Here is a 25,704-nt window from a genome sequence, read left to right on the forward strand (position 1 = left end):
ACAGACTGCCGTTGTCCATGACTTCAATCGCCGAACGCATCGTGGTGTGCCGCCTTGACCAGCATTACGGTAAAGTGTTCGCTGCTGCGACGTAGGGCTATAATATATATTTCTCAGGACCCTGTTCTTTCGAACCATATTTTTCCTTTTTTTTTGTATGGTAGAATATAGATGCTTGGTGGTGGCGTAGTTTGATGCCATAACCTGGATTCACGTGTATGAAGTGAGATAGAGCGAGTGGTGTTCTGGTTAGTGTCGTGTGTCGATCCCCAGCAGATCACTTTGTACACCATAGATCCCATGTTAGTAAGTCGTTTGGTAAATAAAAAATTATTTTTGTATGATGTTTCTTTAATACTTTTGTTGTCTTGTCATGTTTAAGACCAATAAATCGATTCTGAATTAGACTACAACTTCTCCCTGAGTTCTGATTAACAGTTCCTTCGCAATTTTATAGCAGTCTAGATGTGAAACATAAGGAGTAGCTTTTTCACTTGGTGTTCACTGCGTGGACCTTTTACTTCATTAACAATAATCATTTCTTTCAACCTTTTCACATGTACTACCTCAGTACAAATGGCACCTTCGCCTAAGCAGTGCCTTTTTATACCCTGTGTACGTGATATTTCCGTCAACTGTATATGTGCATATAGCTATCCGATGACTTTTGTCACCTCTGTGTGAAACAGTGAAACACCCTGTACAAATACACTACTGGACATTAAAATTGCTACACCACGAAGATGACGTGCTACAGACGCGAAATTTAGCCGACAGGAAGAAGATGCTGTGATATACAAATTATATTATTAGCTTTTCAGAGCATTCACACAAGGCTGGCGCCGGTGGCGACACCAACAACGTACTGACATAAGGAATGTTTCCAACCGATTTCTCATGTGATGCCTCGTGTAAGGAAGAGAAATGCGTACCACCAAATTTCCGCGTTTGATAAAGGTCGGATTGTAGCCTATCACCGTTGCGGTTTATCGTATCGCGACATGCTGCTCGCGTTGATCGAGATCCAATGACTGTTAGCAGAATATGGAATCGGTAGGTTCAGGAGGGTAATACGGAACGCCGTGGTGGATCCCAACGGCCTCGTACCACTAGCAGTCGAGATGACAGGCATCTTATCCTCATGGCTGTAACGGATCGTGCAGCCACGTCTCGATCCCTGAGTCAACAGATGGGGACGTTTGCAAGACAACAACTCTCTGCACGAACAGTTCGACGACATTTGCAGCAGCATGGACTGTCAGCTCGGAGACCATGGCTGCGGTTACCCTTGACGCTGCATCACAGAAAGAAGCGCCTGCGATGGTGTACTCAACGACGAATCTGGGTGCACGAATGGCAAACCGTCATTTTTTCGGATGAATCCAGGTTCTGTTTACAGCATTATGATGGTCGCATCCGTGTTTGGCGACATCGCGGTGAACGCACATTGGAAGCGTGTATTCGTCATCGCCATACTGGCGTGATGGTATGGGGTGCCATTGGTTACACGTCTCGGTCACCTCTTGTTCGCATTGACGGCACTTTGAACAGTGGACGTTACATTTCAGATGTGTTACGACCCGTGGCTCTATCCTTCATTCGATCCATGCGAAACCCTACATTTCAGCAGGATAATGCACGACCGCATGTTGCAGTTCATGTACGGGCCTTTCTGGATACAGAAAATGTTCGAATGCTGCCCTGGCCAGCACATTCTCCAGATCTCTGACCAATTGAAAACGTCTGGTCAATGGTGGCCTAGCAACTGGTTCGTCACAATACGCCAGTCACTACCCTTGATGAACCGTGGTATCGTGTTGAAGCTGCATGGGCAGCTGTATCTGTACACGCCATCCAAGCTCTGTTTGACTCAATGCCTAATTTGTCCAATGAATACCCGTTTATCATCTGCGTTTCTTCTTGGTGTAGCTATTTTAATGGCCAGTAGTGCAGGTATAACAAGCAAAACTTACCGCATGCAGAAGATTACAATGACGAATACCGACGAGCGCCCGTTCTATAGAGACAGGAGAAGTGAGCCGAGTGTTGCGGGAGTGCTGTATAATATATTTGTCCAATGAATACCCGTTTATCATCTGCGTTTCTTCTTGGTGTAGCTATTTTAATGGCCAGTAGTGCAGGTATAACACGCAAAACTTACCGCATGCAGAAGGTTACAATGACGAATACCGACGAGCGCCCGTTCTATAGAGACAGGAGAAGTGAGCCGAGTTTTGCGGGAGTGCTGGCTTCATTAGAGAACCCGATGGGCGGAGACGTCAGGGCCGAAGTTCCGCCAGCGCCGGGGAGCCGGGGACACGGCCCGTGCGGGCATCGTTATCCGCGCTGCCGCGGGCACAGGTAGAGGCGGGCCCTGCTGGCGGAGCAGGGCCGCACCTGCCGTGGCCGCACCACGACGCCGTCTCAGTCTCTCTCTCTCTCTCTCTCTCTCTCTCTCTCTCTCTCTCAGGCCCAATTTAGCGGCTGTCAGGAGCCATCACCGCCGAGATACCTCTCCTGATACGCAGCTCGCTGCTAGCCCCTCCAACGACTACGTCGAACCGAGCGACAGAAACACATGAGATACTTTACGCGGTCATAACGCCGAGTGTGAACTATCAAGGCGATTTCTTCACTCAGTGGAACATTCACTGATGGATAAATAAAGTGGAATGAATAGAATTCTCTTCCAAATGTCAGAATACTGCTTTTATGTTATTTATCAACCATTTGACGACCGAATTAATTGAAATTTGCCATATTGTTGTAAAAGTTTGTTTTCTGCTTTTGAAATGAACATTGGGTCAGGCAACGTTTCTAAAGGTTCAAATGACTCTCAGCACTATGGGACTATCTGAGGTCATCAGTCCCCTAGAACGTAGAACTACTTAAACCTAACTAACCTAAGGACATCACACACATCCATGCCCGAGGCAGGATTCGAACCTGCGACCGCATCGACCGCCCGGTTCCGGACTGAAGAGCCTAGAACCGATCGGCCACTTCGGCCGGCAGTTCTTTATAGTTTTATAGTTATTTTAAGTACGACATATAAGTCCCGCTGGAATCGAAGAGGAATAAATGATTCCCTAAATGTATTCCTCCTTGAGTTCAGCGAGACAAATGTATAAAAAAAATATTTTACAATGGAGTATGACCTGTAAAAAGACGTAGGTAAGTGGCGTTATTATGTCAAACAAGCTTCAAGATAATAACCCTTGTGCATTTCTGTCAACGGCTCACGACCTAAATCACTTTAGATTCGTCAAAAGAAAGAGATCGTAAAATTAGCTATATCTTGCCCTGCGTCCACGTACACTGTTGTGATGGAAGCTGTAAACCGTGATAGTAGCCTGTTTGAGTGTTGACAGTGCTATAGACTGTGTTAAAGTCGCTAACAGTGCTCTGCGCTCTCGGCAAGAGATTCTGTTTTTTGGACAACATGGTTGTGGACAGAAGCAGCGATTATTATGATTAATGAATAGTTAAAAAACGGTCTTAATCGCATTTCTTATTATTATTATACCACCAACCGGTTTCAACCCGCCGTAGGGGTCATCTTCTGGGCGTTTACACCATTTCTCGACTGCTGGTGGTGTCACTCCTGTCTACATAACGCCGGGAAACTATATCATATCATATCATTTCACATAGTTTCCAGCCGTTATGTAGACAGGAGTGACACCACCAGCAGTCGACAAATGGTGTAAACGCCCAGATGATGACCCCTACGTCGGGTTGAAACCGGTTGGCGGTATAATAATAATAAGAAATGCGATTAAGACTGTTTTTGAGTTATTGATTAAGAGATTCTGTGGTTGGACGGAATAGCAGTTATTGAGTGGATAGAGAAATGTGGGGACATGTTTTTTTCTTAGTGGAGGCTCTGTGTTGGTAGTGAGACGCAAGGAAGTGAGGCTGGATGTTGTTGGTAGTGTTTGGCTAGTGGAACTATTGACAACTATATAATTTTTGGAACCGGATGTCATATGAATAAGGTAAAATTTTCTAAATACATAGTTTGCTCTTCAACAAAATCTCCCTTTTGCTAACCATATGCCTCCTGGTAGTTAGAGTCTATAGTAGTTAGAATGTTTTTATTAAGTTGGCTGTAGTTGCTGTTTGCTGTAATTGCTGTAGTTCGTGTTATGAGAGATTTTCTGTGAGGTAAGTGACCTATAAAAAATGAGATTCGTGATTGAAATGAATTTAGGCAACTAACAGAGTTGGAGGTAGTTTCATACTGTCTCTAAATTTGTGTTTTTTGGACTTTTGTTATTGTTAGGATTTCTTGCAGTTCAGGGCCATTCTTTTGTGTTAATTACTGGGTGTCATGTTGTCACTGTATAGCAGTCAGATTGCGGTGGGCTTGTATATTTTAGGTAATAAACGAATAGGTTAAGTCTGAGATGCCTTTGTCAGCAAAAGTACTGCAGGTCAGTGTTTAAATGATAAAAAGAATTAAAGGCATAGTTTCAACCGGTTCGACAGTGGACAGAAAGTTAAGCTACTGACAGTAGGTCACTCGAATGGTGACATCATTGGAACTGTACTAATGGAGGAAAATGTAACCAGTTGTATTTTCACCTTGCTTTTCCTCCCACTGTAAGAAATATAAAGAGAACGGTAACGCAAACATTCGTTACAAAAACCGACCATTTGTTTCAGGATTTTGCCCTTTCGTATCAAATCAAGGAAAATAAAATCCGATTACAGCTCCAAATAAATAAATGTAAAAATTTTGCCACAAATATGAATTAACTCCACAAATAAAAATTCTTTACATGCGATTGCTATAAGGCAAAACAATTAAACGAATTAATATATCAAAAAATACTGCACAAATATGTGTAGGTAAAAACGACCATAAATACCTTCACTGAGTTTATCTATTGCAGACAGGAAAAAAAATAACGTAAAAACCCAAAAAACACAGTGTACGCAACGCACAAATGAATCAATTAAACAATGACCCACGCATTAGGTGACAAAAAATAAGCCAGTTTGCTTCAGACTGTTGACAAATTCAACGCAAGGTCGTGGGACCTTCGTATCCCAGTGACCTCAGGCAGATAAATTTGTATGTGGAACACGTATGTCCTACTGATCACGAAAGGTTCAAATGGCTCTAAGCACTATGGGACTTAACTTTGTGGTCATTAGTCCCCTAGAATTAGAACTACTTGAACCTAACTAACCTGAGAACAGCACACCCATCCATGCCCGATGCAAGATTCTAACCTAGCAGTAGCGCGGTTCCGGACTGAAGCGCCTAGAACCGATCGGTCACAGCGGCCGGCGTCACGAAAAGTTAAGAGACTTTAAGCACTGGGCAAGCCAAATGGGCCAACTTTAAACTTTGATCAACCACGGTTCATCCTCTTTTCTACGGTCGAAAATATCCCCACTACTATTAACACGGTATACGAGGGCTATTCAGAAAGTAGGGAACGTTTCCGTCTGACGCCGCTAAACGCGCGCCGATCGCGTATATTTTGGTATGTGCGTGCTCGACAGCTCATACGGCATCCATCCGTGACACTGGTTTTTCCGATGTTTGAATTTGAAATGTGCGCTACAATCAAAAATCCCTCCAGTTGTGAGGTGCGGCCAGTGATACGGTTGTGTTGGCAAAAAACTTAAAACCTATAGAAATTTATCGATAACTGTGCGAAGTGTATAGAAGCAACGTAATGAGTGAATGTTCCGTCCGGAAATGGTGCATTAAATTTAAAAATGGCCGAACCAACGTTCATGAAGAAGAGAAGAGATGACGCTGGAGCATTGTGACTAACTGACTAACGATCTTGTCGTTAAAGTTGATGAAACGATTCGTGAGGACCGTAGCTTCACAATAACAGAGCTTTCACTTTCTTTTCCACAAGTTTAATGGACTCTGTTGTTTGAAACTTTCGTTCAAAAGCTAGGCTACCACAAATTTTGTGCGCGATGGGTGCCCAAAACGCTTATAGAGCACCATAAAGAACAGCGAATAGGGGCAACGTTGACATTTCTGGAGGCCTACCACAAACTTTGTGATTCATTACTGGATCGAATCGTAACCGGTGACGAGACTTGGGTGAAACACAAAATTACAGTCCATGGACGTTAAGAGCTTTCGAGCTTGGCCAACATTTGGATAGGTGACCGTCTACGTATGCACACAAAGTCACCCCAAAAACCAAGAAAATTCGTGCAATCCTTGTCAGTAAGGGAGTTGGTGGCTACAGTGTTTTAGGATAGCAAGGTGTGCTTCTTATTGATTTTCTCGAACGTGGAGCAACCATAAATTCTGCCCGGTACTGTCAAACTTTGCACAGCCTTAGAAAAACAGTTCAAAACAAACACCGAGGAAAGTTGACGTCGAAAATTTTGTTTTTGCACGACAGTGCCCTACCTCACACGGCAAACCGCACTAAACAACTCCTTAAGTCATTCAAATGGTAAATTTTCTCTCATCCTCCCTACAGCCACGATCTTGCACCAAGCGACTCCCACTTGTTTCCCAAGATGAGGAACTTCCTTGCAAAGCAGCGCTTTGACGACGACGCGGAACTCCAGGCGAGCGTGTCTCACTGGCTGAAGTCTCAGACCGCAGAATTTTACGAAGGTCTTTCAGAGCTTGTCCACCGCTATGATAAGTGTTTCAATGTGTTTGGTGACTGTGTGGAAAATAAGTCAGTCGCTCTTTCAGATGTATAAAGTAAAATGAATTTCTTTTACTTAGTTTTTTTTAATGCTAAAACGTTCCCTACTTTCTGAATAGCCCTCGTATAAACAAGAAGCAATAAACAGTACGCCAACGGCCTTGCCACAGTGGTAAGAACGGTTCCCGTGACATCACTGACGTTAAGAGCTTTCGAGCTTGGCCAGCATTTGGATGGGTGATCGTCTAAGTATGCCGAACGCTGTTGGCAAGTGGAGGTGCACTCGGCCCTTGTGAGACCAACTGAGGAGCCACTCGATTCAGAGACAGTGGCTCACGCATGAAATCTGACAACGGCTGAGAGAAATATGTTGAGCACATGCCCCTCCATATCTGCATCCAATGACGCTTAACGGCTGACGATGACACAGCGGCCGTCGGTACCTTTGAACTTCTGAAGCCTTCAGGATCAGTTCAATAATGACTATATAAAATTCGAAGATCTGATGTAAGCATAATTATGAAAACCTGAAAAAACCTAACAGTGTACTGACTAAAAAGTTACATCGAACTAGGCTACTTCTGCCGTAAAAGTGATTGCCAGCTTTGGGGACTTTTTTTCATTTCCATTCACTGTCTTGCAAAATATTATTTTGGGGTACTTCATCACTTAGACGAAAAGTATTCATTGCAAAAACAGTAATTCGTGTTACTTGGGGATTTTACTCGCGTGCGTTTTGCTGACATTTCGCAATATTAACAACAGCCTCACAGTACCGTTATTCCCTTACGAAAAGTATATCGAAGAATCCATCTGAGTTTGAGAGTAACAGAGATATTCACAAGTAGTACACTGTAATTAAAAGTGGTCTGCATTACACTTTGATGAGTTTATTTTTAACACGCCAGATGGAGAAATATACATTTGTAGAACTCTTTGACACGATGTAAATTAATAGGTGAATTGTTTCAAATGTATTTCAAAGATTTTTTGTCCTAAACAAGTTCTTCAGTAAAACAGATAATATCGTTTCTTTTTCAAATACAAGTTAAAATTTGACACGAAATTAATTTTTTTTCTACCAGTGATACAAAAATGTAAAAATCTTCAATACCATTTCATGTCCTTCAGTTTAGATTCCTGAAAGGATAAATATGCGCACACCACTTGTTTTGTCAAAATTTATCTTTTCTCACTTATATATTCATCTTTTTCTGCTGGTCCGTTGCAGAGGCCACGTAAATTCGCTAGACTCCCGTTTATGAAACAATAACCTGAGGGTTAACTTCTCAATATTGTCTATTTTCTAAAGTCAGATCACATATCTTACTTGATACAATATTTTCAGAATTAAATGTATTATTTTTGTTCTCAAAGGCCTTTTTTTAAAACGTTCGAGCCCGACTGTTCATTGCCCAAACCATTTGAGATCTGAGCATTGTTTGTGGTCTTTCGTTATTGACCTTCGTAACAGAGGAAGGAACTATCGTCAACACGTAAGTCTGATTATCATAATTCCTACTTTATTACGGAATAAGAATTTTATTAAACTTCCGCGGTCAAGCGCCTGTGGACGATGACGGCAGTCAAAACATGTTGGCTTCAAACGAATAATTTTCTTCTTTAGGTGGCGATGAAAACAATTGATGATAACTCCCATTTTTGCCGAATTCGGACGGGTACATACGGAAAATGTTAATGCAATGTTAGTTCAAATCTCACCGCTGTTGTAATGGGCCTTCTTGGCGCGACAAAAGTACGCACACGAAACTAATCATGCACGTTTCGTAATGTCGTCTAACTGGAAAATTACCAATTGTAGAATTTTATTTACCGAGAGGCCACATTTCAAGGGGACTACTCGAATGGCGGTAATTAATCACTTATACAGAAACACAGCAAATGACCAGTATGAAGTAACAGTAACATTTCTTCATCAGTTGACATCTAAAAATAAGAACGCTTACCACGAATTATGGGTCACATAGCTATTCACTATCCAAATAATAACAGATTAAAGATAGGGAAGATATCTTCATGTGACGCACAAGATCGTCATTCAATAATTAATTCATTTATGATAAAACAGAATAATAAATGACCTTTCGAAAAATTAAAAACTGAATAGCCTTTCATAAGATCATAACAACAAGTGTTCTTCATTTAAAACTAACAACATAGACAACACACTCACTTTTACGTTCTCCAGGTGGCTCGAAACTGTAAGTCTGCCTTCCCTATCGGTATAACCCATTACAGCATCTAAAAATATTGATTCATTCAGAAAAAACGACAACATTCGAGCGTTGAACATCAAACGGAAAAATGACACTTACTTTCATAACAAAACGCTTAAGGGCTGTAAAAAAAGGTGTGTTCTGTTCAACAGACCTAATTTTCAGTAGGTTTCCTGCAGAAATGAAACGAATAGCCGGCCGGAGTGGCCGAGCGTTTCTAGGCGCTACAGTCTGGAACCGCGCGATCGCTACGGTCACAGGTTCGAATCCTGCCTCGGGCATGGATGTGTGTGGTGTCATTAGGTTAGTTAGGTTTAAGTAGTTCTAAGTTCTAGGGGACTGATGACCTCAGAAGTTAAGTCCCATAGTGCTTAGAGCCATTTGAACCATTTTTTTAAACGAATAAGTGATAAACACAAAGTTTTAAATCAAAAGTTGGAATGTGTCCTTGTGGTACACTGCTTCCAATCTGTACAGGAGTTCTTCGGATTAGTTCAGACCTTTCCTGTGTTACGCGTTATTTATGTGTACACTCTCTCATAACTTTTTCGTGTTTTACTATACTTCCTTTTTAATAAATTTTAAAACATGCCAATTCTTACAATATTGAACTAATATGTTCCTAGTCAAAAGTGTTTTATTCTACCTTGGAATGTACCCCCTGTCATTGAGCATGATCCACTAATAATAACGTAGTTGGACTTCTAATAGGAACTACGAGGAGATATTTGCAAAACGCAGCGAAGTCAGGGAAGGATTACTCAGAAGTACCTCAGGTGAAATTTCAATCAGAAAATTGACTATGAACACTGTACTATACGTCCTCAGATTGTAGCAAATTATGCCTTGTAGATTTATTTTGTGCAGGACAAATTTGTATATAACTGCCTAACAACCTGAGGAACGAGGTGAGTGGTAGAATTAAGTTTCCATGACACCGTCTCGGTCACCACATGTCTCGAAATACTGAATTTACGTCTCCTTACTTGAAGTCTTGTAGAGTTCTTATGGGAGATACTTGAAAAATATGTTTATTTCCGTATTATAGACACTTAGCCGACTGAAACGTGACTGTAGCCCTTTTTCTGTAGAAAGATTCACAGATGGATGTATGAGACACATGATGGAATTCGTGAACAAGGGAAGAAGTGCGAGACAGGAAATTCGCGGATTCAGAACAGTCAGAATAATGTTTGAGACAACCTAGATAAGATTACTAGTGGTGGATAAATCGGAGTATCGGGTTAAGTCGTTTTAACACTCCCTTCGAACATCATAGCACAGGAAGATGCAAAATACAGTTACAAATCGCTGAATCATATTGTGAGTGAGGGAAATTGTTTGTAGTTCATTTGAATTTACGGATGATTAACTAAGAAGCGGATACCGATCACTAGGTGTTCTGAAGAGATCAAAACAGACAAAAAATGCATAATATTATCCATGCCAAGACTGAACGCAAAATGCAGCGCGTAAATGACACAATACTACATATCGTCCAACCGCATGTGAATTCCAGCTACATTAATGCAATACAAATGTTGAGTGCATGCTGCAATCTCAGCATAGTATTGAAAGATGGCGGACAAGCTTGACCACCCACTTGGAAAGCACTAGTGACTAGTAAACATCCGCTCAATGACCTATGGATCAGAGATCTTTGTGTTTAAACTCAACGAGACTTTCCAATAGAAAAACACCCACTGAGTGCTTTGATTGACCAGCTCCGCACAAATTTTCCGTGTATCCTGAGAAATACTTGTCGATTTCTTTGCGAAGATGCAACGCTCCAGCAGACAGGGTTGAGTGGAGTCGATAGTCTTTGAGCTGACAAGTGACTTTGTGGCACTTGAGTATGACACTGTGAAAGACGCTCCCGTTAAAGGGGCCGTCTTCAAGTTCGTTACTCATCAGTACTCTATAATTTGTTCCACAACAAAGTATTCCTCGCCTGAAACTTCCTGGCAGATGAAGACTGTGTGTCGAACCGACACTCGAACTTGGGAACTTTGCCTTTCGCTGGTAAGTGCTCTAACGATATTTTTTTCATTTTTTTCGGTATTGGTCGTTGGGTTTGGTGTGGGTTGAAGTCACATGATATCCGTTCAATTTGATCGTCGGTTCCTTTACTCTGGTTTTTGATTACAGAGGACCACTGTCTCTCTGATCGAACACGCTTAGCTACCGTGCCGGCACCATTTGAGCTGCCTAAGCAGGACTACGATCCGCCCTCATAGCTTCAGTACCGCCAGTATCTCGTCTCCTACCTTCTATCTCTCACTTGCATGGCTACATGGGAGTTGACATATAAATGAAGTTTGAATAGTCATGCATCATCATCATCATCAATGATTTAAGATTCACTGCTGTGTATGAACCTCATCCTGAATTCTCTATGCATTACCGCCTTCATGCGTAAAACATTACGCTACTGCTTGTGTATATTTTGTAAAGCTCTTTACCTGCCTACCATTAGGCCGCCTTCTCGGTCTCTTTATATTCTGGATTCCAACAATGAATTTTGTTGATCCACAGATTGCCCATTCGTCTATTAGTATCTACTGTTGACATCCATTCCACTTTCATGATATTAACAAGTTATAACTGCGAAACATATTTATTTGTTTTCTCTCTTTTTCTGGTAATTCCCAACAAGCCTTTCACCATTGTTCACCTCAGGTTATTGCAGTTTCTGCATTAAAAGTCTGTGTATGACTGCCATACGTAAGAAGTCGTAAGACGGAGCGCGTGTGTGCTTTCTATTCCTACCAAACACATAGTTTCGCTTTTAATTCTCTATTTAGATTACAAAAACACGCCTGGACGTTATAACTGATCACTCTGCTTCTGTTGCTTTCCATCGTGTAACTATATTTATCTGCTCTAAACTTTGACTCATAGTTAATTTCTGTAGCTTCCTTTTCGATTTGCCGAATAATATTCAGTTATAAGAGGGTCGTTCTGAAAGAAAGAAACAATTTTATTCGACGAATCGTACAACTCTCCCCCATCCCCAGTATCCACCCCGTCACCATGTCGTAGGCTTCAGAATAGTTGGCGCCAGTGAAGTTTCGGCTGTCGAAAGTTTCAGATAATCGAATTTTATGGAAATGTTATGGATGAAGCATTAATTCGAAAATGGTGCGTCATTTTTAATAGCGGATGAAAGATTATCCATAGTGTAGAACGATCAGGCAGCTGCGACTGTAAAACTTAAACAGGGGATTGAGGAAAATGTTCAAACTCACGACGTCTTGGAAGGGATGGCAAGGGGCAATCGTTTATGCTGGTGACGTGAACTGGGTTCCACATAAAATTTCAGAAGTAATGTGACAGTCATGGAAATGCTACATTCACGATGCCAACAAAACATGAAATCGACAAACAAATTCTGAGCACCAGAATGGTTATAGACACAGTGTTTTGGGTTGCAAATGGCGTAATATTCGTCGACTTTATGCTTAGAGGAGAGCCCATAAATGCAGCAGCCAACGAAATCTAGCCTGTAACGCAGTGCCATTCAAAATAAAGAACGTGGATTGCCCTCCAGCAGCAATGTGCTTCTGCACTATATCGATCGCGTGAATTCTGCTGCGTTGACGAATCACTTGCTTCGGCCAATTAAGGGTGAATTTCATAACATGCGAGTCAAAGCGCATACTTTGCCCCGAGTGATTACCAATTTTTCTCTAAATTTAAGGTCTGCTTGGGCGGAGAGCACTACAGAAATGGCAGCGAAGTGAAAGAGGACTTTGGTGGCTGGTTCAAAAACATCGCAGAAACTGAGTACGCTGACGGCATGAGAAAGTCTTTATAGCGATATGACAGATTTTTAAATTTGAACGGCTACTAGTAGGAAAACAGCTGAATAAGAAAATGTGTTGTAAAATAAGTTTTCTTCTAGTTCAAATGACTCAGAGCACTATGGGACTTAACTTCTCAGGTCATCAGTCTCCTAGAACTTAGAACTACTTAAATCTAACTAACATAAGGACATCACAGACATCCATGCCCGAGGCAGGATTCGAACCTGCGACAGTAGCGGTCGCGCGGTTCCAAACTGCAGCGCCTAGAACCGCTCAGACACACCGGCTGGCCTTTTTTCTAGTGTCCTGAATAAAAGAAACGTTCCTTTCTTTTAGAATAGCCGTCGTAAGCGATTTTCAGATCTCTGTCTCGTTCAGTTAATTTTTCCTAATCGTTATTGAGATTCTTTCTGTGCCACAGGCAAAGAATGTAATGTCATCTGTGTAACGTAAGTGTCTTAAGTATCTTCCTGTAACACATATACCTTCCGCTTATTCTCAATCTCGAAGTTTTCTCTAGAGTTACTGACGCCTACAAGTATGTAATAACCTTGTCTGACTGCTCTTTCATTTCTGAATTCTCTACTGCTAAGTAATGGAGACCACAATTTTATGTAGAATTATAAAAAAATACCAATTACCACAATACTTTTCTGCATGATGATGAATTAATACTCAACCTTGATTTACGTTTACTAAGAAAATATGAAAGAAAAATCGAAAATGGAATTTTTTATCGGGATGTAAAGTGTGTTCTAAACTGCTGAAGAAGGATAAAAAGCCGATTATGAAAGAATATATTTAAAACGAGAAATTGAAAATCCTCTCTTATTTTGTAAATACTATGTTAATGATAGTATCGTCAACAAAAAAAAAAAACGATTGGTTAAAAATGTAATATCAACGAATAATGAAACAAGTTTCGTTTCACAATATGTCTTCAGCGTAGAGTGTGCGGCATTGGAAAACTAATGCCTTATACTGTGATGACTAATACTTAACATCTTCCTGAGCTATTATTTTCAGCATGGAAGTATGATTCGTCAGTTTTTCAGGCAGACGAAATTTAATGGAAAGACAGGGTTTCATCACGGCCCTGAATCAACTCCAACTATAATTGTACAGTGCTTGCAATGTGTGCATTGACTAGTGGTGAGATGTCAATGGGTAACGTAACATTATTAACCTTGTATTGTGTCATAAAGAGTACGCAGGTGTGATATTCGCGGTACATGTACACAGTCTACAAATATCGGTGACAACTGATCTGTCAATTTAATGTTACGCTTATTTTGCAGTAACGGACGTGGCTGTTCTGAATACTCTGAAAGTATATCGAAAAAGCATCTTCAATCGTTAATATTCGTCTTATATTACATTTCATTATATATTTCCGGTCCTGTTCGTCCGTATTTAGTTATCCTAGGTAGTTACATTAATCCGCGTACATTTCAGTGAGATGAGACTTCGGAATAGTGCGTTTCTCTTATTAGGAAGTTAACTGCTGAAATCTCTAAAATGCCAAAAAAGAAAGTGAGTGAATATAACAACAACTAAGAAAACATTTGAAAGCTACTATATAAACGGAGTAGAACTTCACTGCATGTTAAACAGTCGTTTAATGAAGATGATGATTACGTCAGCGCTTGTTTATCAATAGACGTAAACAGCTCACAGATCTGATGTACTAAGTGGGAACCACAAAGTTGGCTACCTTTTTAGTGTCAAAGACGGAAATATGTTGATATTTCCATAGAGTTACAACTATACGACATTTTACGTTAGGAATAAGTCTTTATATCGTCACCAGCTATTAAGTTAAGAATGAGCGTTTAAACTTATTGAAAAAGGTATGGGTAGAAAGTTGTAACTGCTCGTTTAGCACTGATTCATTCTTTTTCCTTTTTCTTAAAATTTGTGGCGATATATTTCACTTTGTTCGTGCAAATCTATGTTATTACCATTCGGTTGGTAGTGCAGGACTGCCAGGTTCTTTTGCAACTCATTATTGACATCTTTGGTGTGGAGAATATGCTCAGCAACAGCTGCTTTTTCAATATGGCTCAATTAGAAAGCATTGTGTCATCTTGGAATCGGATCTGAACTCTGCCTATATTTCTTATATAGTAGGGGGAACAGCTGGGTTACAATATGTTATATCCTTTATTTGTGAATCATTTGCTTGTTTTTATTTTGTGGCTTAAAAAGTACTCCAACGTATTGTTAGGGGAGAAATGCTATAGCAACAATGTTTCTTTAACAGATTAACCATAATTTTTTTTAAATCGGACTAACATATGGGATGAAGGCATATAGCTTCTCTTCGTTTTCTGTAATAGAGTTTGTTTCCTTGTTGCGGTTCATTTTACATATACTGATGGGATTGGACAAGGTGAGTTGATGTTAGTCAGGAATGCGTTTAAGGTGACAATGACGCATTTATCAGCACACTACTGAATTTGAAAGAGGTCGGGTAATAGGGCTGCGAGAAGCTGGATGTTCCTTCTGCGACACTGCAGAAAGACCTGGAAGAAATGTAGCCACTGAACATGATCGCTGGCAGCGGTGGTCACGAGAATGTACGGCGGCAAGAAGATTTGTCTACAGACGGCCACGTGGTACTACCGAGAGAGAAGGCCATTTCGTTCGATGATTGGCTATGATACGAGGGTCATTCCAAAAAAAAAAATGCACACGACTTTTGTATGAATACAGTTTTCATTCTGCATGTGTGAACGTTTTACAGTGTGTAGGTACATCGTTTCCGCTTGTTTTCAAACTCAGTTCAACCTGTTCCAGAGAGCGGTGCCATCACAGCATGTCTTCAAGTTGGCTGCTACACTTGACGTTCGTCAGAAGCAACGTGCTGTCAGAACTCCTGTGCTGTGAAAACAAGACATTGGGAAACATCCACAAGAGATTGAAAAAGCTATCTATCGCAGTACAGTTAGCCGGTGGGCAAGCAGGTTACGTGACGAAAGCGGGCACGGCATTATTGAGGATTGTCCTCGCAGCGGCAGGCCTCGTACTGCACATACTCCAGACAATGTGCAGAGAGTTAACGAATTGGTGACTGCTGACAGACGCATCACAGTGAAGGAATTGTCACGCTACGTTGGGACAGGGGAAGGAAGTGTTTGCAGAATACTGAAAGTGTTGGCATTAAAAAATGTTTGTGCCAGGTGGGTTCCCAGGATGTTGACAGTGGCTCGCAAAGAAACAAGAAAAACGGTATGCAGCGAACTTTTGGAACAGTACGAGAATGGTGGAGATGAATTTCTTGGAAGAATTGTGAGAGGTGGTGAAATATGGCTCCATCATTTTTTACCAGAGACGAAGAGACAATCAGTGGGGTGGCATCATGCAAGTTCACCCAAGAAAAAAAAATTCAAAACCACACCTTCTGCGGGAAAAGTTATGGCTACGGTGTTTTTCGATTCCGAAGGAGTCTTGCTTGTGGACATCATGCCAAGTGTAACCACTGCAAATTGTGATGCATATCTGACGACACTGAAGAAACTTCAAGCTCGACTGAGTTGTGTTCGACCACATCGGCAAAAGCAGGATGTTTTTCTGTTGCACGACAATTCACGGCCACATGTCAGTGACAAAACCATGGAGGCGATCACAATACTCGGATGGACAACACTGAAACACCCGCCTTCCAGTCTTGACCTGGCTCCATGTGACTATCATCTCTTTGGGAAACTGAAAGACTCTCTTCGTGAAACAAGGTTTGAAGATGAAGACTCCCTTGTGCACGCTGCCAAACAGTGGCTCCAACAGGTTGGTCCAGAATTTTACCGTGCGGGTATACAGGCTCTGGTTCCAAGATGGCGTAAAGCAGTTGAGAGGGATGGAAATTATGTGGAGAAATGAAAATATTGTTCCTAAAGGATGTATCTACACATTGTTAAACTTTCAAACATGCAGAATAAAAGATGGATTTTTAAAAAGTAGTGTGCATTTCTTTTGGACTGGCCCTCGTACATGAAACTGCATTGCAGCAGCAATTTGAGCAACAGTTGACACCGCAGTGACACAAATTGCTTGCTTCAAGGAAAACTCCGAGCTAAGCGCCCAATAATGTGCATTCCACTGAATCTAATTCACCGCCATTTGCGGCTCCAATGGTGTCAAGCGAGTGAATATTAGAGGAAAAGTTGGAGATCTATTGTGTTGTCTGATGAAAGCTGGTTCTGCATCGGTGCCAGTGATGGCCTTGCGCTGGTTAGGAGGAGGCGAATTGAGGGCTGGCGACCAACCAGTTTGCAGGCTAGACGAACTGGACCTACACCTGGAGTTATGCTCTAGTGTGCGATTTCGAATGATAGCAGCAGCACTGTCGTAGCTATCCCATGAACCCTCACTGCAAAATTATTATGTCAGTTTGGCTGTTGGTTCGACCCGTTGTGCTGAAGTTCACGAACAGCATCCCAGTTGGTATCTCCAACAGCATAACACTCGCCCACATACAGCAGTTATGATCCAACATACTGTACAGACTGTCGACATGTTGCCTTGACCTGCTCCGTCAACAGATCTGCCCCAAATCAAGAACATAGGGGGCATCATCGGCTAACTCCAGCATCATCGCGACCAGCATCCCTGTCCTGACCGGACAGGTGCAACACACATGGAACTACATCCAACAAACTGACAACTGGCTCTTGTACAACACATTGCATATACGTTTCCATGTTTGCACTCAAAATTCTGGCAGTTAAATCGGTTATTATTGTTCCAGCATTTCACATATTCAATGGCTTATCCTATACTTATATTACCCTGTGATCTTGCAATGTTAATCACTTATATATGTTATCTAGACAAATGTATTCCAGAAATTTCTTTACAGTAATTATTTTTTGGAGTTGCTTTTCTCCGTCAGTGTATTTGTGTGGTTAAACTGACAGTCATTTCGGTGCCGTTGTTGTTATTGGTAGCTGCTGTTTTTTCTGTGTCAAGCTGTTTGTTAAGGCCATTTGATTCATACTTCAGTAGGCTCTGTATAACGTGGTCCTAAATGCTGCATGTTACGGATGGGATGGAAGGATGAGTTATGTATTTTTGTGTCAGTGTTTGTGTTTCTCCTGTACATGTTGCATTTATTTTTTTTCTGGTTGCATTTTTGTTGATTTGTAACACTCCTGCTCGCTTGTGCCAAAACATGGCTTGGTGGGCCTTGGTCAGCCACGGCGCTGAAAATGAGACTACTACAGCGTGGTTAAGTGAGAGCGGTGTGCCATCGAGTGAATTGGAGGCTTTTGTGTTACCAGCACGCCCTTTCCCTATTTGAGACATACCACATGACGACAGCCGCGCTTTTGTGGAAGGCAATCACGGTTATTGCATTCCTTTGTTCACATGTACACACAAAAACAGTAAACGGCAGTTTCATTCCCTGCATTAATGCGTCCCCGTCTAGCGCTGAACAACCGTGGGACGAATTACTGACATACATTCCTCTTTCTTCCTTCTACTGAAAAAATGTTTATGCGATGGGGAACTTTGTAATAATCAGCCACACAGGAAATGTCAGCTATGCATTTCGCTATTTGCTGTTGTTGTCGCAGAAATAACAACTATCCCAGCGAACTGATGACTTAACACCAACAGTGCGCCTACATGCCGACCAATATCTCCCAGTAAACGCAACAATAAGCCGTGGTTGCGCCAGCTGATGGAAGAAAGCATGTGCAGAGGGAAACAACTGTGTCAATTCGACGTTTCCAGCAGAATATGTAGAGCACTGAATGTAGAATAGGACAGTGATTGTTCAGTTCGACGGCATTAACTTTTTACTTTGTAAAGGATTAACTTTTTGAAACGGTTATTGTTGATTTTACCTGAAGTTGACAGCCTTTTCTCGAAACTAGTTACGTGACGTGGCTCGTGGTCTTATCGCGGATTTCATACGGTTCTCCCGAATTATAATATTTTTCTAAAATATGCGTCATTTTCTGCCCTACTACAGAACCAGAGCGTTACCATATTGGAATCAGGTAACTCCAATGTGAGAGCAGTTAATAAATCGAGCCTGAATATTGTGTCTAAAATGGTTGCTAGAAGAGAATTTGCGAATGAAAGATAACGTTTTGAAGAAACCTCTAAAAAGTGAATCAGTGAACCAATTCATACTACATTCATTAAGATCTAGTGAGAATCAAATGTATGTCAAGGGATTATGGAAGAAGTTAAAACTATAATTTAAACATAATGTCGCCCTAAGGACAAATAGACTGAGATAACGTGTTGTAATAACAGATAACAAAACCTCATAAGTAACAAGTTACGTTCTAGTCATATATGAAGGCAATAGCCATCCATAAGAATACGTTTTGCTGGTACACGAATGCAGATTTAAGACATAACTTTTCAGTGCTATAAGTACACTGTTTTAAATGAAAAACTTGTTAGTGAAATATGTATCAAGACTCAATGAGAAATTTAGTGTTACATGTGCAACATTCAGTGAGTATTATTTACGATATTATTTGGCCCGACCACATCGTAAGTATCAAAATCAGAAATAGTAAGTAGATACTACAGATGAATAAGTGAAAGTTAACTGTATTGCTACCAAGCACTACACTTTTCATACCCGTAGTTTTGTCGTATTTAGTTCTCCTGTTAACAAGAGGCTTTTTCGGAGGCTCGGAAGCTATTACTAAATATTTGTTTGATAATGCTAAATATTGTTAGAAATAAATAAATATTATTGAAATAAGACAGATTAGAAACATGTGGTGAGAAACAGTGGTCCTCTTAGACATAGATTTTATTGATACTGCCAGTGAACGTTGTATGCCCATTTCTAAGTTTTAATCTGACGATGGCAGCAGCAAAAACAACTCTGTAAGTCAATAAACGTGTTAAGCAGTCTAGAAGGCTTTATCCAAAAAATACGGATGAGTAATGTCCGGGGAATGTCGTTTCAGTGGAGCTCTTCAGTGACCTTCACCATTCCACCACGCCTCTCCAAGCAAACGCTAATATCTGAGGTGTACGATATGTGTTGAGTAATGTTCACATGTGGAGGTGATGGCTTCTGTGCCACATAGTGGGTTGGTTGGTGTTTCTGGATGGTTCGCCTTATCGTTGTGAATCGCGTCTTAGCCGTTCCACGCTCCGGTGTAATACGTAATATGTCATCAACGTATACGTGAAACTCAGACATCCAGTTCAGTATAGCGACAGTGAAATTTTTTCGCCATTCTTCTGCAAACTATACCTCATGGAATCTAGCATATAAGCTAGTACATTATTTATGGCGATTCAACCTCTGCATATAGTCCCTGAATTTTTATTGTACAGTATGTGCCCAGTTAATTGTAGACTTATGTCACCGTTTATTTTGTTATATATATAAAACGAAGATATATAGTATGGTTTTTCCTTCATTTCACGGAAAACGCTATTGTGTGCATTCCCCATATTACATAGCAATACTAATACTAGGGAACACCATTTCCTGAGTCCTTGAACATAGATTACGCGATTGTTTAGAGCTTGAACTCCAAAACGCTGATAAGAGACACATGACACGGCAGATTTCATATTTGGGTAAAGATAAGTTGTTGAATCTGCACTGTGAAAGGACTTGGAGAAACCTGTTACACTTTTTTATGTTAACAGTTATTTGCATTTTCCTTACTGTGGATGGCCTGCCAGCCAGTTTTCAGTGATTAGGTGATACAAATAATTTAAGAATATTAGAATAGGTGATGAGACTTGGTTTGTAAAGATTATGTTGATGCGATGTCAATAGGGATCGGCATGTGGGAAGATTTTTTTTTATATCTCTTTCTTTCATTCTAATGCTAAATATTAGTCGTGGTCAAAAGTCGGAGAGAATATAGAAGAAAACTTCGGTCGTACTACAGCAAGCAGAACATGGAAGCTACTGAAGCTATGACAGCTAAAAACTAAGAAAGTACTGTAATCTGATAAATATGGAATAGTTGGTAAAATATTACCAAGCCTTAAAAAAGGAGACGAGAAATAAAGTCATACAAGGCATGTTACATTTGACAGAAGAGGACGATCATTCAGGTACTCAACAGACAACCTCCCAAGAAATCTGTAAAGCTGTGAAGCATGGGAAAAATGGAAAATTACTGGATCCAGGTGGAATCAACATAGAGTTGATCAAGACCGTTTCTACTGTTTTGTATCATATTAAATGTTTAGAAGCGGACTGGATACCAAAAGAATGGAAAAGTGTGTTATTACTTCAGTCTGTAAGAAAGGGAATGGGCAGGACTGTGGAATTTATGTTGACATAAGAGTAACGGCATCACTAGCACTATCATACGGGAGACTTTTAAGAAGAAAATACAGATGGAGGCAAAATTTCTGAAGAACACAATGGTTTTAGGCGTGGGGGCTCATGTACTGATGGAATATTCTAGAGAGGTAGAAACTGTTTTGGAGGAGATCTATGATACAGATCACAAAAGAATTTGTGGGCAGGTATGAAAAATAGTGGTGTACCAACTACGTACATAGAATCAGTTACACCAATGTAGACTGTGCGGAGGCTGTCAAAGTACGTAATTCATTGTCACTGTAGTTTCCTGTTACAAAATTGCTACGCCAATGGTGTGCTATTACACCGACACCACTTACAGTCTTTGTGGAGGAGGCTCTTACAGCCTGGAGGAGCAAATGTGGAGTTGGAGTCCCTGTGAGGGTTGGTTCAAATGGCTCTGAGCACAATGGGACTTAACAGCTGTGGTCATCAGTCCCCTAGAACTTAGAACTACTTAAACCTAACTAACCAAAGGACATCACACACGTCCATGCCTGAGGCAGGATTCGAACCTGCGACCGTAGCAGTCGCGCGGTTCCGGACTGAGCGCCTAGAACCGCTCGGCCACCAGGGCCGGCCCCTGTGAGGGATGAAATCTTGTAAACTCTTGGCTGATGACAAGATCATCATAGATAAAGACCAGAATGATGCTCAGTACATGTTTTGGAATTAAAAGTGGAATGTGAAAGATGAGCTCTCACAGTTAGATTGGCAAGACGCAAATATTTGAAGTTGGGCGGCAGTACCATACGGTATCTAGAGCTGGGAGCCATTAGGATCAGGGTAAGTGAATTAAGTATCTGGGATATTAGATCGCGAAACGGAAAAACTGATGACTGCATAAATAATAAAATAGGTAAGGGCAGACGGGCCGTGCGGCAAATGGACCAAAGAATCTGTCCTTTGGAATAACAAAACAAAAAATTGATCAAACAGATGACAAATCGTTCAGTTGTTGAAAGCACAGCTGCGTATGGGGCAGAAACATGGGCAGTAAATTGGTGTTAGAGAAACAAGGTGCTGGCGCTAACTTCTGGAGGCAAAGCAGTGGACTCTCCAAGCTGGGAGCGCTTTTTTACATATAGTTGGAAAACAGACGGGACAGCAATGGAGAATTTGTGTAGCTTTCGAGAACGTTTGGAAGGACGTATGTTTTGTAGGACTGTGGTAACAAATATGACTATATTTTCAACTGCACGAGTGGGTCAGGGGTCATAGATAAGGCCAATTGAGTCTCTTACATGTAAATAAAAAACGGTATTAGTTTTTTCTTATGTAAGGAGACACCGAGTGACGTGGCGGAGTGGTAGGACACTGGACACGTAATTTGAAGGCTGCCTGTACAAATCTCTGGCCGGACATCAGCATTCAGCTTTTCAGGTGTGTCCCCAAATCACTTGAGGTAAATTCCGTAATGATTCCTTTCAAAGGCATAGTCGATATACTCTTCATATACTCTAATAACAACGTTGCCGATGGGAAGTTAAACCCTGATCCGTCTTCCTTCCTCGCTTCCTTCCTTCCTACGCAAAACTCAAGAGCGTAAACATGCTGTGAGAGATTATTACACAATTCGGGTCCCAAATTACTACCTTACTGTGGGAATTTGTATAAGTAAAACCTACGCCGCCTTTTGCAGTTAGGAGGGGTAGGCGGCTAGATATCTGGGTGCTTTTGCCAACGTGTGCCAACAAACTTGCAGCCTGTGTGTGTCTCTGAGCACGCGCGTCTCGCTATGCATGTGTAAGCACGAGTGTCGCTTAGGGCAGCGTCCGCCAGAGCCGTTAATGAGCAATTAGCGGCGCTCAGAGCGAGCATCCGTGGTCTAGAGCCCGGCCACGCACTCCCAGGCGGCGTAAACACGGCGCCGCTCTCTGCTCTTCTCCAGGGCTGCCAACTCCGCCCAGACTCAATTAACTGCGTCGTAGCGAGCTGTTGGCGCGAATTCGCGACAGTGTGTTTCTCCTCGTACCCGACGACGCCTCGACAACCTTTAGACATTTAACTCAAAGCACATCCTGATGCAGATAGCATGCGATACGTGCAACCGCGAGGTGTGACTAGAAATAAGCTGAAGTAAGCGGCACTGATAAATGGGGTTAGGGGAGAGGTTTTCATCGGGACATTAAATTATTCAAAAAACAAACTTTGAAGTTCTGTCTCCCATCGAGTATGAAGCTACTAAAGACTGAGCACAAGGTTGGACTGGAGAACAACAGATAGCATTTCAGCCTTGCCTGTTGTGAAACCGAAGTGTAGCTGAATCACTATACCACTACAGAGATTATGGTGCACAAATTGTTCAATTGTATGATTATTTCATTTAAAAGATCAACATATGTTGCTTTAATTAGTCTCTGAGCCCAGCTGGCGTCGCGCCTAGAGCTCCTGATCGCGACGCTGGGATAAGCGCAATTTACTGCTGCAAATTTTTACAAGTCCGTGACCTTGGGTCACGTGTCGGCTATAACTAGCGTGTTTCCGGTAGCTGGCGCGCAGAATGCCTCGTCAGGATACATCGTGTCATCCAATGGAGGCCCACTATTTACAAGTCTATTTTGGACGTCGAGGCTGAATATAATATGAACAATTCGTCCATTTTGGTTGATGTGTTGAAAGGGCAGACTGTGTTTCGAGGAGGTTGTTTTGACTTTTCATATTCTGTTACTGACGATCCAGTTGGTCAGTGTTGGATGACTGTTGCAATAATACGTATTGATACTGTGGTGTCGCAGAATAGTAAAGAGTTGGAAACGTGGAATATTGTCATATTTTAGTTGCCTATGCCGAGAGCCAGAGGCAGTAGGTTAGCCAAGAGGTAAGAGGATTGCATATGTATCGGAATGTGTCGTCACGCAGGGGCAGTGGCCTGGTTACACACAACAGGCGAGAGAGAATTGCTTAGTAAGCGGCTTTGTGTTAGACAGAGACTTTTGTAGAGTCTAAGAGAGAGGTATAGCGTCAGTTGTACTGCATTTCATAACTTCGCGTAACTGTCACAAGAGCAACACGTAACTCTGTCACAAGGACACCTAAGGGTGAGTACAACAGATAAATCAGAGGTGTAAGTGGAACGAATGCGTTTATTACAAATGAGCATGACGTCAGGACGTCGCTCGTGCTTCCTTTAAATAAGCCAGCTTTGATAGCACGAAGGCACTCGCAGTTAGACTTGCAGTTACATGTGTACTGGGACGCTGCGTAGCGCTCAGCTCGGTGATCGACATGTTAATCTTTATTAAGGAAATGTTGTAGTAAGGGCGGCTCATCCAGCAGCAGACGTGAGGGGACAGTACCAGCTCTGGTCCTCTCTGCTGCCGCTGTCAATCATCAACCCAGGATTAGCAGACATCGCGGCAGACTCGCTCGCTGCCAGTGCTGACCACATCAGTGAGCCGTCGTCGAGATTGTGCGGGGCCTAGGCCCTGTGCATCCGCCGTGACAACCGGGTGAGCCGAAGACGCTGGAGGACTGCAGCCCGTTCCGCCCATCCACCGCGGACGAGCCACCAGGAGGAGCAGGGAAGACGATGGGGTGGGATAGAGTATACTCCGCAATATGAGAACGCTTCTCGTGCCGACAGCACCGAGACTCCAACCCGGAGCCTCCTATGCGCAGCGGCCTGCTGTCCGCCGCCGAGCCGGCCGGCCAGCCGGGCGTTGCCAGCCACGCGCGGCCAAAGTAAGGGCATTTCACCGCTATGTCACAGCACGCGGCGCTGCGCTAGCAAGACTGGTGCAGCCCGGAGCTGGAGTCATCGCTCTGAGTCAGCGTGGACTCGGGGAAGGTCGCTGATATCACCAAGCTTAGCCAGCCTGTGTTACGTGGGCCACATTGTACTAGGCAGGAATAAAGGTGTCATGAATTAATTTTTGTTTCTTTGGCGTTTCCGACGCGTCCACAGTCCTTTCCTAGCATACTGACAACTGGAGAGGTCACCGCTCGGCTTCCAGTCCACCGTAGGCGACCGGAACCACCGGGGCGCCTACAATACTACTACGAAGTCTACAGCAACTTCTTTGGAACAGGTATCTCCTCGTGATGTTTTGGGTTATTGGACGTTCATGATTACTATGTTTCAAGTTCGTGGTGTCGGAGAAACATCAACAAATTTTTTTATTGATAAGCCATTGTGTGTAAGGACGAGGAAGTCTTGTAAACTTGGTCATGATGGTAACATTTGTCTCTTTTATTCGTGGTTGTGGTGTTGATATTAAGTGAAAATTTGTTGGCGATATGACTGTATATAATAGTATGTGTAATATGTTGCATCCTATTATCAAATAAATGTGAAAAACATGAAAGTTCATTTCACGTTGTTTCACATAAATGCAATTGACATTTATCTATGTTGTACTTGTGGTGTGAGGCACCTAATAACCATTATAGCTTTAGGCACTCTCAAAATCACGCGATTATGCGAGTGAAGAACGTTTCCACTATACACTGATGAGCCAATACGTTATGACCACCTACTTAGTAGCTTGTTTGTCTGTCAAGGAGAGAAATATTTCATTGATTCTACGTATCAGGGATCCGACAGTTTGTCGGCACGGCAGGTTTGTGGAGATATGTGGCACTAGAGGTCTACGCACAGGTCATGTAATTCGCGTAAATAACTGGCCGCTGCTTTGCATACACGGTGATGACGCCCGACAGCGACCCTGATGGGCGTGTCGGGATGTACACCAGGCAATTTG

The sequence above is a fragment of the Schistocerca piceifrons genome, chromosome 5 (assembly GCF_021461385.2).
Source record: "Schistocerca piceifrons isolate TAMUIC-IGC-003096 chromosome 5, iqSchPice1.1, whole genome shotgun sequence".
In the NCBI taxonomy this organism is placed as follows: Eukaryota; Metazoa; Arthropoda; class Insecta; order Orthoptera; family Acrididae; genus Schistocerca; species Schistocerca piceifrons.